The sequence below is a fragment of the Watersipora subatra genome, chromosome 8 (assembly GCF_963576615.1).
Source record: "Watersipora subatra chromosome 8, tzWatSuba1.1, whole genome shotgun sequence".
In the NCBI taxonomy this organism is placed as follows: Eukaryota; Metazoa; Bryozoa; class Gymnolaemata; order Cheilostomatida; family Watersiporidae; genus Watersipora; species Watersipora subatra.
The window spans coordinates 43,947,775-43,957,531 of NC_088715.1; positions in this window are offsets into that span (position 1 = coordinate 43,947,775).

The following is a 9,757-nucleotide window of genomic DNA, read 5'->3' on the forward strand; positions in this document are numbered from 1 at the left end:
TGACTGGGGTTCATCTTCTGCAAGATGAGGGATCATACTACTGTGCTGAGGATCATTCAGGCCGGTCTGCTTTGATGCTTCTGCTACTGGGCGATCTGTCACATCTGAGGGCTGATAATCTACATCGGAAAATATATTAGCATCCAAGCGGTACATACCAGTTCACCGAAAGCCAGATGTGATATTGGCTACTGTCATTCCTTGAGCAAATGATCGCTCAGTGAGCCTGTCGATATCACAGATGGTGACACATCGGCTTGGATAGGTTCTGTTATAAAGTTGTTGAGAGCCCTATTAAAATAGATTTTCATCGGACCAAAGATTGTTCTGTCGAGGGGTTGTTAACGGTGTGATGTATGAGGTGGTATGGTGAGGATAATTATTCCATAGCTTTTGGCAAGTTGAACAGCCTCTATCGAGACATGAGAGCAATGATTATCAAGAATAAGTAGAACAGGGTGTTCGGGAGAGCATTTAGTTAGCTGGATGAAGAAAGGCAGGTAGCCCTGAGAAAATATATCTACTGTCATCCATGCCGATTTGTTTGCTGTCTGTAGATCCATGGGGAGCACCATTAAGGAAAGCATCATTCCATTTAACCCTTCTGAATAGGTAGAACGGGAGTAGAGCATTTCCTTGCGCATTCACGGTGCAAGCCATTGTGGTAAGTTCCCCGCGCTCCTGCGATACTGTGCCATCCACCTGCTTCTTTCCTTTAGAACTTAAAACTTTTTCTGGGTTTTGTACGGTTTTGAATCCACTCTCATCCATGTTGTAAATATCCCGGGGGTAAACTTGTACCTGCAATATAATTAATAATAACTATAACTAAACATGTAGGCTACATCCAATGCAATGCAAAGACTGGTTCCAAAATACAACAATAAAAGGCAAAATTGTGAGTTCCTTTACTTAAATTTATCCCAGCTTCTGCTATGCAATACCAATGGGAGATTTGCACAGCTTGAATGGCAATACAACATTATAGTATGGTGCCTGGAATAGACATCAGCCAACTTTGAGCAAAACTCTGACACCACGGGACGGTTAAACGCAACTTGTCGAGCTAGGGATGTAGCTTCTGGTTGTCTTATTGCCAGTCCATTTCTTTTTCGAAAGTTTTCAAACCAGCCTTTACCTACATCAAGAAAGATACGCATTGGAAGGTATATGTATGAGCATGGGGAAAATGAAAAAGTGCACGCGCCCAAAAGCTGAATAAGCCTGCCAATTGCGCACTTTAGATTAGAGAAATTAGCCTGTTCACCTGCTGAGTTTTTTATTTCCAACTTGGTGGGATATTCACGCCATTCGCAGAAGCATAGCGATATGCAAGTTGTCTGCAATGTTCAGCCGAGAGACCATGAAACATGTTGTCCAGCAGTTTGACGTGATCGGCTAACGTTTTCTCCTGCTGCAAGCTGAAAGTCCTTTGAGCATATGCAACACTTTCATACCCTTTCCAGTTTTTCTTCGCACGACTAGATGCTTTCATATACCGTTGGAGTGTTGTTCTTGGTATGCCCAGGGCCATTGCTGCTTGGTTAATTGAAAAATTACGATCCTCCACTTCATTGGCTGCATGTCTCAGTTTATCACGATCTACCCCTTTTTACGTTTTTCTGCATCTATATACTGCATCTATATTCTGCATCTCACCATACTAAAACATTGATATTGAGACTAACCACTAGAATATTGTAGATTTAGAACATTATAATTAGAATATTATATGTGTAGATCTAAGGAGCAAGTTGGCCCAACTTGCTCCTTAGCCGCTGGCCCAACTTGCCCTGTCTTCCATTTTATCACAAAGTTAGCATGTGCTTTATTTTATTTTATACAGTGCCAAAACTTAATCCATTAAATAAAAGTACACCTTTTAGCCATCCATCATGCGAAAGTACATTACTCTAACACTGCCCTTTCTATATTAAAAACTTAAGTCAACATGATTTTTTAAATTTTCATTTGAAGCAAAATTACAGGAAAAGTGGATTAAAATTCTTACCTGCCAACTTTGTATTTCTGAGTAATTGTGGAAAATGACCATGACCTATTACATTCTTAGTGAAAATATTACAGAGAGCAAAGAGGTAAAGCAACTCTTGATATTAGACCTGTCCCAACTTGCCCCTTGGCCCAACTTGCCCCGCCTTCCCCTGCAAACCTATCATACAACCATAGTGTAGCAAAAAATATTTCAATAAAATTTCAAAATTTTCATTTTTTTTTCATAATTAATTCACCCAAGGCGATCAGAAATAGGCTCAAAAACTCATCTGCGAAAGGGTTAATAAATGGTGTAGGCCTACGATTAATAATTGGATGTTCAGTGCGCCGAAGATAATAAAACTTATATAGAAACATAGATAATAGTGAAATAAGAAATAAAGAAGTCAGGGGAGCTAGCCATTTCCCATAAGAATCAGTTTTTATGTTGAGTGAAAGGTCATTTGCTGTAGTTTCGTTGATCAGAGTCGAATTTCTGGAGGAGTTGAAGTATAATGGAGTGCTGAGATTATCGATAGTCGTCTGGATAACTGTAGTCATCTAAAACAAATATTAAGTCAATAATTAATAGCTTAGGTAAAACATATAATGGCTGGTTGAGCTTTAGATACCAGTTTAAAGATGAAGATTTAAATAATTAACTAGTGTCATAGCCGCAACTTTTTTCTCTAGTCTTATTTTGGCTAGCAAGTCAAGTTAGGGTTTATGCGTTATGAAAACGGTCTAAATCGAAGTTGTGTACTCTTGCATTAGTGGTACGTAATTATTCAAGTGTAAGGGAGCGCAACTACTTACCGATTTGGACATCGGCGTCAGTGAATAACTTGAGGCCCATTGGTGCGCGAATTTGCAATGATGGGAGAGAGCTAATCCGGATGTCAACGGATTTATAATTTGCCAAGTAAACGTTCAATGAATCAAACTTAATCATAGCAGTTAGATTTCTATTGGAACAGTCAATCCTAAAAATTATAGGTAAGCACAAACAGACGGCTATGACTTGAGCCATTGTAGATGTTGTGGATATAGCGAGACAGGTTACGCTGTGGATTATTTCTGCTAAAATCCAATTTTGGGATTATCCTAAAATATATTGCGAATTCATCATTTTATTTTTAAATTTTGGCATTTTACAAAAAAATGAGTAAATAACTCAATAACTATTAGAAAATTAAATTAAACTCATTTAACTGGTTTGAGTTATTGACGTGTGTATGGATGCAAAGACAGCCAGGTTTCGGCGTTCTCAGTTCTCTTGTAGTTCATCAAGAGTTGTCCTATATGACCTGAACTACCTATTTTAACATCCCCATGGCGACGGATGCTCGATATGCTGAATGCCGTGCCACACAATGCCAAGAATGCCTTCTGCCTGCATCATACAAGTCCACTGATCAAGAAGCCTACCAACCAAACATCCTATTAGTTAAATTATCCTTCGTTGATATTATGTTAAAAAAAAGTATTTTGCCTTTTTGTTACACGAGCGCAATCGTAATTCAGTGATCCCAACAACCTTTGCAAATTTTTTATCACAGTAACTTGGGCTTGTATTAGACGCAAGGTTTTCCCAATTTTTTCGTGGGCAAAGGTATATGGCAGTAAAACTAAAACAACAAAAAACAAAAAAAGAACTAGTTTAGGTTTGGACTTTTGTAGTTTTTCCTTTTACTTTATATGTAAGTAGTTTGAGACCTGATCAGTAGTTGGGGTCTCTGTTTTAGTTTTCTTTTATACTTTTTGTCTTTTATTTTATGTATTATTTCTTTGTTAGTTGTTTCAGATTACAAGGCATTATTATTTTGATTTCAGATTATGAAGCCTCTCAATTATCAACCTAATACTGTTCAACAAGTCCCAGAAACTAATTGCTACACAGTAGAATAAATGAAATTATACGCGAGTTTAGACATTGTGCGAAGCAAGACATAAAGGCATGAATCATTGATACACAACTGGCCAAACATGGCAGAACATTACCTCATCCAAAATGACCAAAGATGAAATTCTCTACCGCCAGACATCTCGTTTCCCTACAGAGTTGACGACACTTCAAGCATCACAAGAGATATCAGCAATCACGCAATTTCACCTGGAAACCTTCTTAATCGGTAGGTTTAAAATAGAGGTGAATACAATCTTATAGCACTTTATTTTCTCTATCTTATGACACTCATATTGTTCGCATAAAATACATATTTAACTCATTAGACTCATTCTACAAATCGGTTGTATATTACCACACAATAGATACATTAGATACATCTGGTAAGACTGCTACCACCTAAATGTTGCAATGAAGACAATGACCAACAGGTGGCACAATGTTTATGGAGTAATCTTAGGACGTCAACGAGGGTTTTCCTCTCTGTTCTTACAATCGAATCTGTTATATTGATGTTAATTATGGTCTGCCATGGTCATCTCTCTTATCCGTTCAAGTATCTTTGTATCTTGCTTCCTGTGTGAACAAAGGTTTTACAGTGCACCCTCGAGATACGATTACCCTGATATACGATTTTTTCACCTTACGAAGTCAAACATTGTGATATCTTCACCTCGCTATACGAATTTTATTTCACCATACGAATTTGAGAAAAGTTTCGCCCGAGTTGACATTTGGCCGTCGGTGTGCTCATAACACTTGTCGAAATAAAAAAGACACCGAAATATAGTTTGCCGAAAACATTCTTAGAACGTTTAGAAGAGACACGATGATCGACTTCTCTCATGTACGTCTAGAAAATTTCGTGTTAAATACACAAGCGAGAGCAAATATTCATTTGTAACGTTATTATAGGTCTTACTATAAACTTTCAAGTCAGCATACGTATATAACGACAACTATCTACATTTAATTTGTTATCTATGTAATCTGAGACCGATACAAACGTTACAAAACGAAGGAAAAATGATTTCCATGTCAACAAAGTTGGATGTTGTAAATAAGAAGCAGGGACCCGTATTATTAACATTGTCAAGGAATATTATCGCAACCAATCAGCATTTGCAATTATTATTAAAACAAGAACTCAATTAAAGCAAGCACAAGAAAGAGCTTCCGACTGAAGATTTCAATGAGCTAGGTCATGCACGCGATCAGCATTCAAAAGGAGCAACCATTTAGTAAAGGCGAGGATGTAGAAGATACAGAAAATCCCACATTTACAGAAATATTTCAAGTGTTTAATTTACTGATGTGGACTGGTACATTAAAACAATGCATGTATAATATATATTATTTATCTCTTGTGTGGCATGTTTTTCATATTTTACTAATTTTGTTTCCTTTTGATTTTATGTTATATTTTGTTGTTTAACCATGTCTTTGCATGTGGGCTTGCTATCTTTTACGGGAATACAATTCATCGAATGTATGTATGTAACTTATATAACTAGCTACTCAGATAGTCGATGCATCCACATTACTTTCTGAAACTTGCTAAAACCCTGTCCCCCCATAGGGTATAAATACGTACAAACTTTGTATGTATGGTTACATTGATTCTTGTGCACATTTCATACAAGACAAACTACTGTACCGCATTCTCTGGATCCTTTTACAAGCGCTAGCTAGCAATTTTCTGCATTGCACCATCAATTTTTTCGTAGAAAAAGTAGAAAAATTGGACAGGAATGGACAACTTCTTTTAGCCTGCAAAAAATTCCAATTCATTACGTTTTAAATTTATTTTCAAGTGTACAGCACCATAATTAGCATTGATACGTTTTTGCCTCTCTGCTTTACCCGCTACATGTACCAGCTAAAGCTACGTTACTCCAAAGGTATGTACGTCCAGTATAGAAATCATAATTTTATTGTTCTTTTCGGTAGCCATTAAATGGTCAAGTTTGCGAGATGCCGCTTTCTATAACTGCATCGCTCGGCCTTATTGATTTAGGTTGAAAAAGTTTTCAACCAGATAGGCTAAAGTTTATAGTGAAAGTGAAAATAGGAACTGCTGAAGGATAAAATTATGTGATAAAAAGTTGAAATTCAGTAAAATAGTTCAAAATACATACTAAAACTTAGTTTAAGTGTAGGCTTAGCAAGCTAAACTTACTTGAAGTGAATTCAAAGATTATGTTATGCGTACCTTTTGAAGGCAAGAACTCCTTACCGTACGTACTACATTTGGTACACTCATTATAATTTTGCGTTTCATTGCAGATCATAACCATTAAAATACACTAAATACAGTTACTGTAGGTAACTATAATTACTAAAGTTAACATACTATTTTGTTGCTAATTGTCAATATGTACACATTTTTATAAAAAAATTGACGATTTTCACCAGGAGGTGTTTGCATTGTATAATTACAATGGTCTCTATACCCTACGATTTTTTCACCATACGATGCCAACCCTGGAACGAATTACCATCGTATCTCGAGGGTGCACTGTACTATTTAATCGATATCGTAGCCACTCAGTTCTGGGACTCCTATTGTTTTGTAAATAGTTTATAAGGCTGTGTATGAGAATCAGTAGCGTGCGTAAATTAGTAAGCGAGCTGTGATAGCATAATACAATAAAGTTTGACAATAATCCACAAGCTCTTCTCTTATTCGATACGAAAATAGTTGGTAGTCTAACAACTACACATCGCACCCAACTATTACAACGGGCTATTCGGTAAAACCCGAAGTGTTTGTCATAAACTAGTACTATGAGAAGTTTTGCATCGAAACTTTTATTGACCTTTCAATTCACGTGAGAACATCACGTGTCAAAATAAAAACCAAATGGATCGACTAGGTCAGAGAAATAAACTGATTCCAAACTGCGACAGTTTTGTGATGGCGGCGATTAACCGTTCGTTTTTGAGAGCTTGTTATCACATTTGCACATATTCTGAACCTACAACACAGCAGATTAAGGCATGGTGAAGCTTTTGTTACCAAATAACTGTAATGTGAATTTTGTTGCAAGTCAACTGTCACATGAAAAAAATACAATATGAATAATAAAATATATTAAAATCTTTAAATTATATAATATATTTAAATTGTATAATTGTTTTTTGTGATATAAAATTGTTTTTAAATCAGTCGTAGTGCGGTGCAAAGTAACAGTTTTTTCACTAGAGAAAATTTAATATTATTTTATAAATAAATAATTGTTTAAACTATAAATCAATATTTAAAATTTCATGAAATGTAACTTACAAGTGCAATCGCGTTTTTGTGTGGTTCTATATAATGTTGTGTAAGGCAGCGCTCCTGACGGATTTTCTCACGTAACACATAAATCTTTCGAACTGGCAATGTTCTTTTTTCTGCCAGGCAAAGAAATGTACTCTATATCAATCAACTGTCAAATTAATCCTGCGGATTTGTGTAGGATATGTTAAACACTATTTATAATTCTGACACAAGTTGTCTTCTCCTGAATGTTTGTATACTTATCTCTCAGTAGTTGTCTTGCCTCATTTTGGGCACCACTGTCTATTCCTCTGTACCATGAGTATTAGCCGCTGTTTTTTATTTTATTTATTTTCAAATGCTGGTAGTAAACTCAAAGGTCGTCGTTGTATCAATAATAGATTGGCTTATCTCGTCTTTGATATAAAGTATATTTATCAATAAGAAGACACACTTACACATAAAACGACTGAAGAAAATCATTCAAATAGTTCGTAGTATACCGTACAGGATGAAAATATTTGTTGGCTATAAAAATTATTAATTATAAGAATTATTAAATTCCGTGAATAATTAGTTCTATTTTTAATCACAAGGGGGAATAACTACTGCATCAAATTAAAAACTAGTCGCTATGCTAGTTTTTAATATAAATACTAAACGTAGTTGAAGTCCAAAAAATTTTTAAAATCATTGCCTGGGCTTTGAGCTAACACCATTGCCAATGCATCACATTTATTTACAAAATTATTCAAGGTTGTCACAAGATATGCAGAATGGCGTCATCGCCAAAATAGCCGCTAGGCAAAAGTACTAAACGTAGCCGAGTTCCAAAACTTCTTTCAAATCATCGCCAGGCTTTGAGTTTTATTGCCATTGCATCAAACTTTACAAAATTATTCAAGGTTTTCACAAGTTATTCGGCATGGCTTCGTCATCGCAAAAATCTTTCCTAGTCTTTTTACATTGAAATCAACTCCATCAATCTCTAATACCAAAGTTGAGGACGATCATGATTCGGATCTGGACATGGTATCCACTTGATTTGCAGTGCAGATACGTTTTTCCATAATTAACTGCGTTAGTTATTTTGTTTAAAAACTGATCGCTTTCATTAAATACTGCAGCTATTGTTTTTGTACTTCCTTAACACTCATTAATATTTTTTTTTTTAATGTCTTTACTGCAGATTGAGAATGAAACAACCTACTCCAATTACGAAAACTAGAGACAAGTAGTAATATTCATCGAGGCAGGAATATTGGCAGAGAAGCAACCAGTCAACCTAGACCCCTTCATCGACAACAACTCCTTGATATTGCTGCAGCAAACATGATTATATATATTTTATTTCATGTATAGATATATTATAATTTATTACAAACTTGAGTGTACAAATAAAATATTTCAAATACAAATGAAATTTTACAAACAATGAATGGAGTAAATATAAACAGTTTAGTCCATATGGCGGTTGTCTAGTAATAAAATTAAACGGATACTCATGATAATTAAATACTGGCGTGTAATGGTGCTCTCTGACTAGTTATTTTGGTAATAGCAGCTCTATATCGCTGTCACCGTCTTGGGTAGATGTTAAAGGCAATTCTCTTGCGACTACATAGCTGGTAAGGATGTTATCATCAGAACTATCCTCGTGGCTTACTATTGCAAAGTTCTGCCGGTTGGCCAAAGATTTGTGCTCGTAAAGGCGTTTTTGTTACTTTTTTAAAACAGATATACTCTCCTCGTTAGCAGCTGCGGTCACTTCTACCTCAATTTCAAAACCTCCCTGAATGGTTGGTGATCTTTTAAGAATGACATCTACCACCCTTACATTCATTGTGTTGCCGTGTATGATGAAAAATCTCTCTCTCACACTAAAACAAATAATGAAGCGGCAGGGATGTAAAAAATAAATATTGCGTTTTACCGAAGAACCAAAGTAAAATTTAACTAATTTAGTAAATGTGAAAAACTCATTACTTACCACAAATTGTTGGTTCATCAAAGGCCTCCAAATCTATGAATATTCGTAAAAACCTCTTAGCGGAGCAAAAAATTTATAGCTTAGCTCGATCGACCCGTACGTGTAATTGTAAGCTAAATGGAAAACGAAACACACAATGTACGCATGCGTAGGGTTAATTCTATTGCTAGACGTAATAGAGTTAACTCTTCATAGAGGGTGACAGTTTTCAGCAGCGAATAAATTAATCTGCGAATATGCATGAAAAAGCAATTTTCCCGAAATATAACTCCACGAATAAATTCATCCTGTAGGGTAATATATGTATATCTTGTCAACATGAGTGGTAAAAGTGTCCTCAGAAATATATCTGTGCAATCGCAGTACTAGACCAAATGGTCTTATCTTCTTGTGGTAAAAAAAGATTATATAATTTCACCCATCTGGTCTTCATGGCCTGTCTTTCGCCTGTCTCTCTTTCTGATTCAGTCACTTTCAGAGGATCCATATATACAAGCCGTTTGAGAATAACAACTTTTAATTGGCTTCTTGTCAGCATTTTGCAAACTTTGTGCAATTGCTGTCTGGTCAGCTGCAACTGATCAGCTGCGGTGGAGCCTTGGAGGAA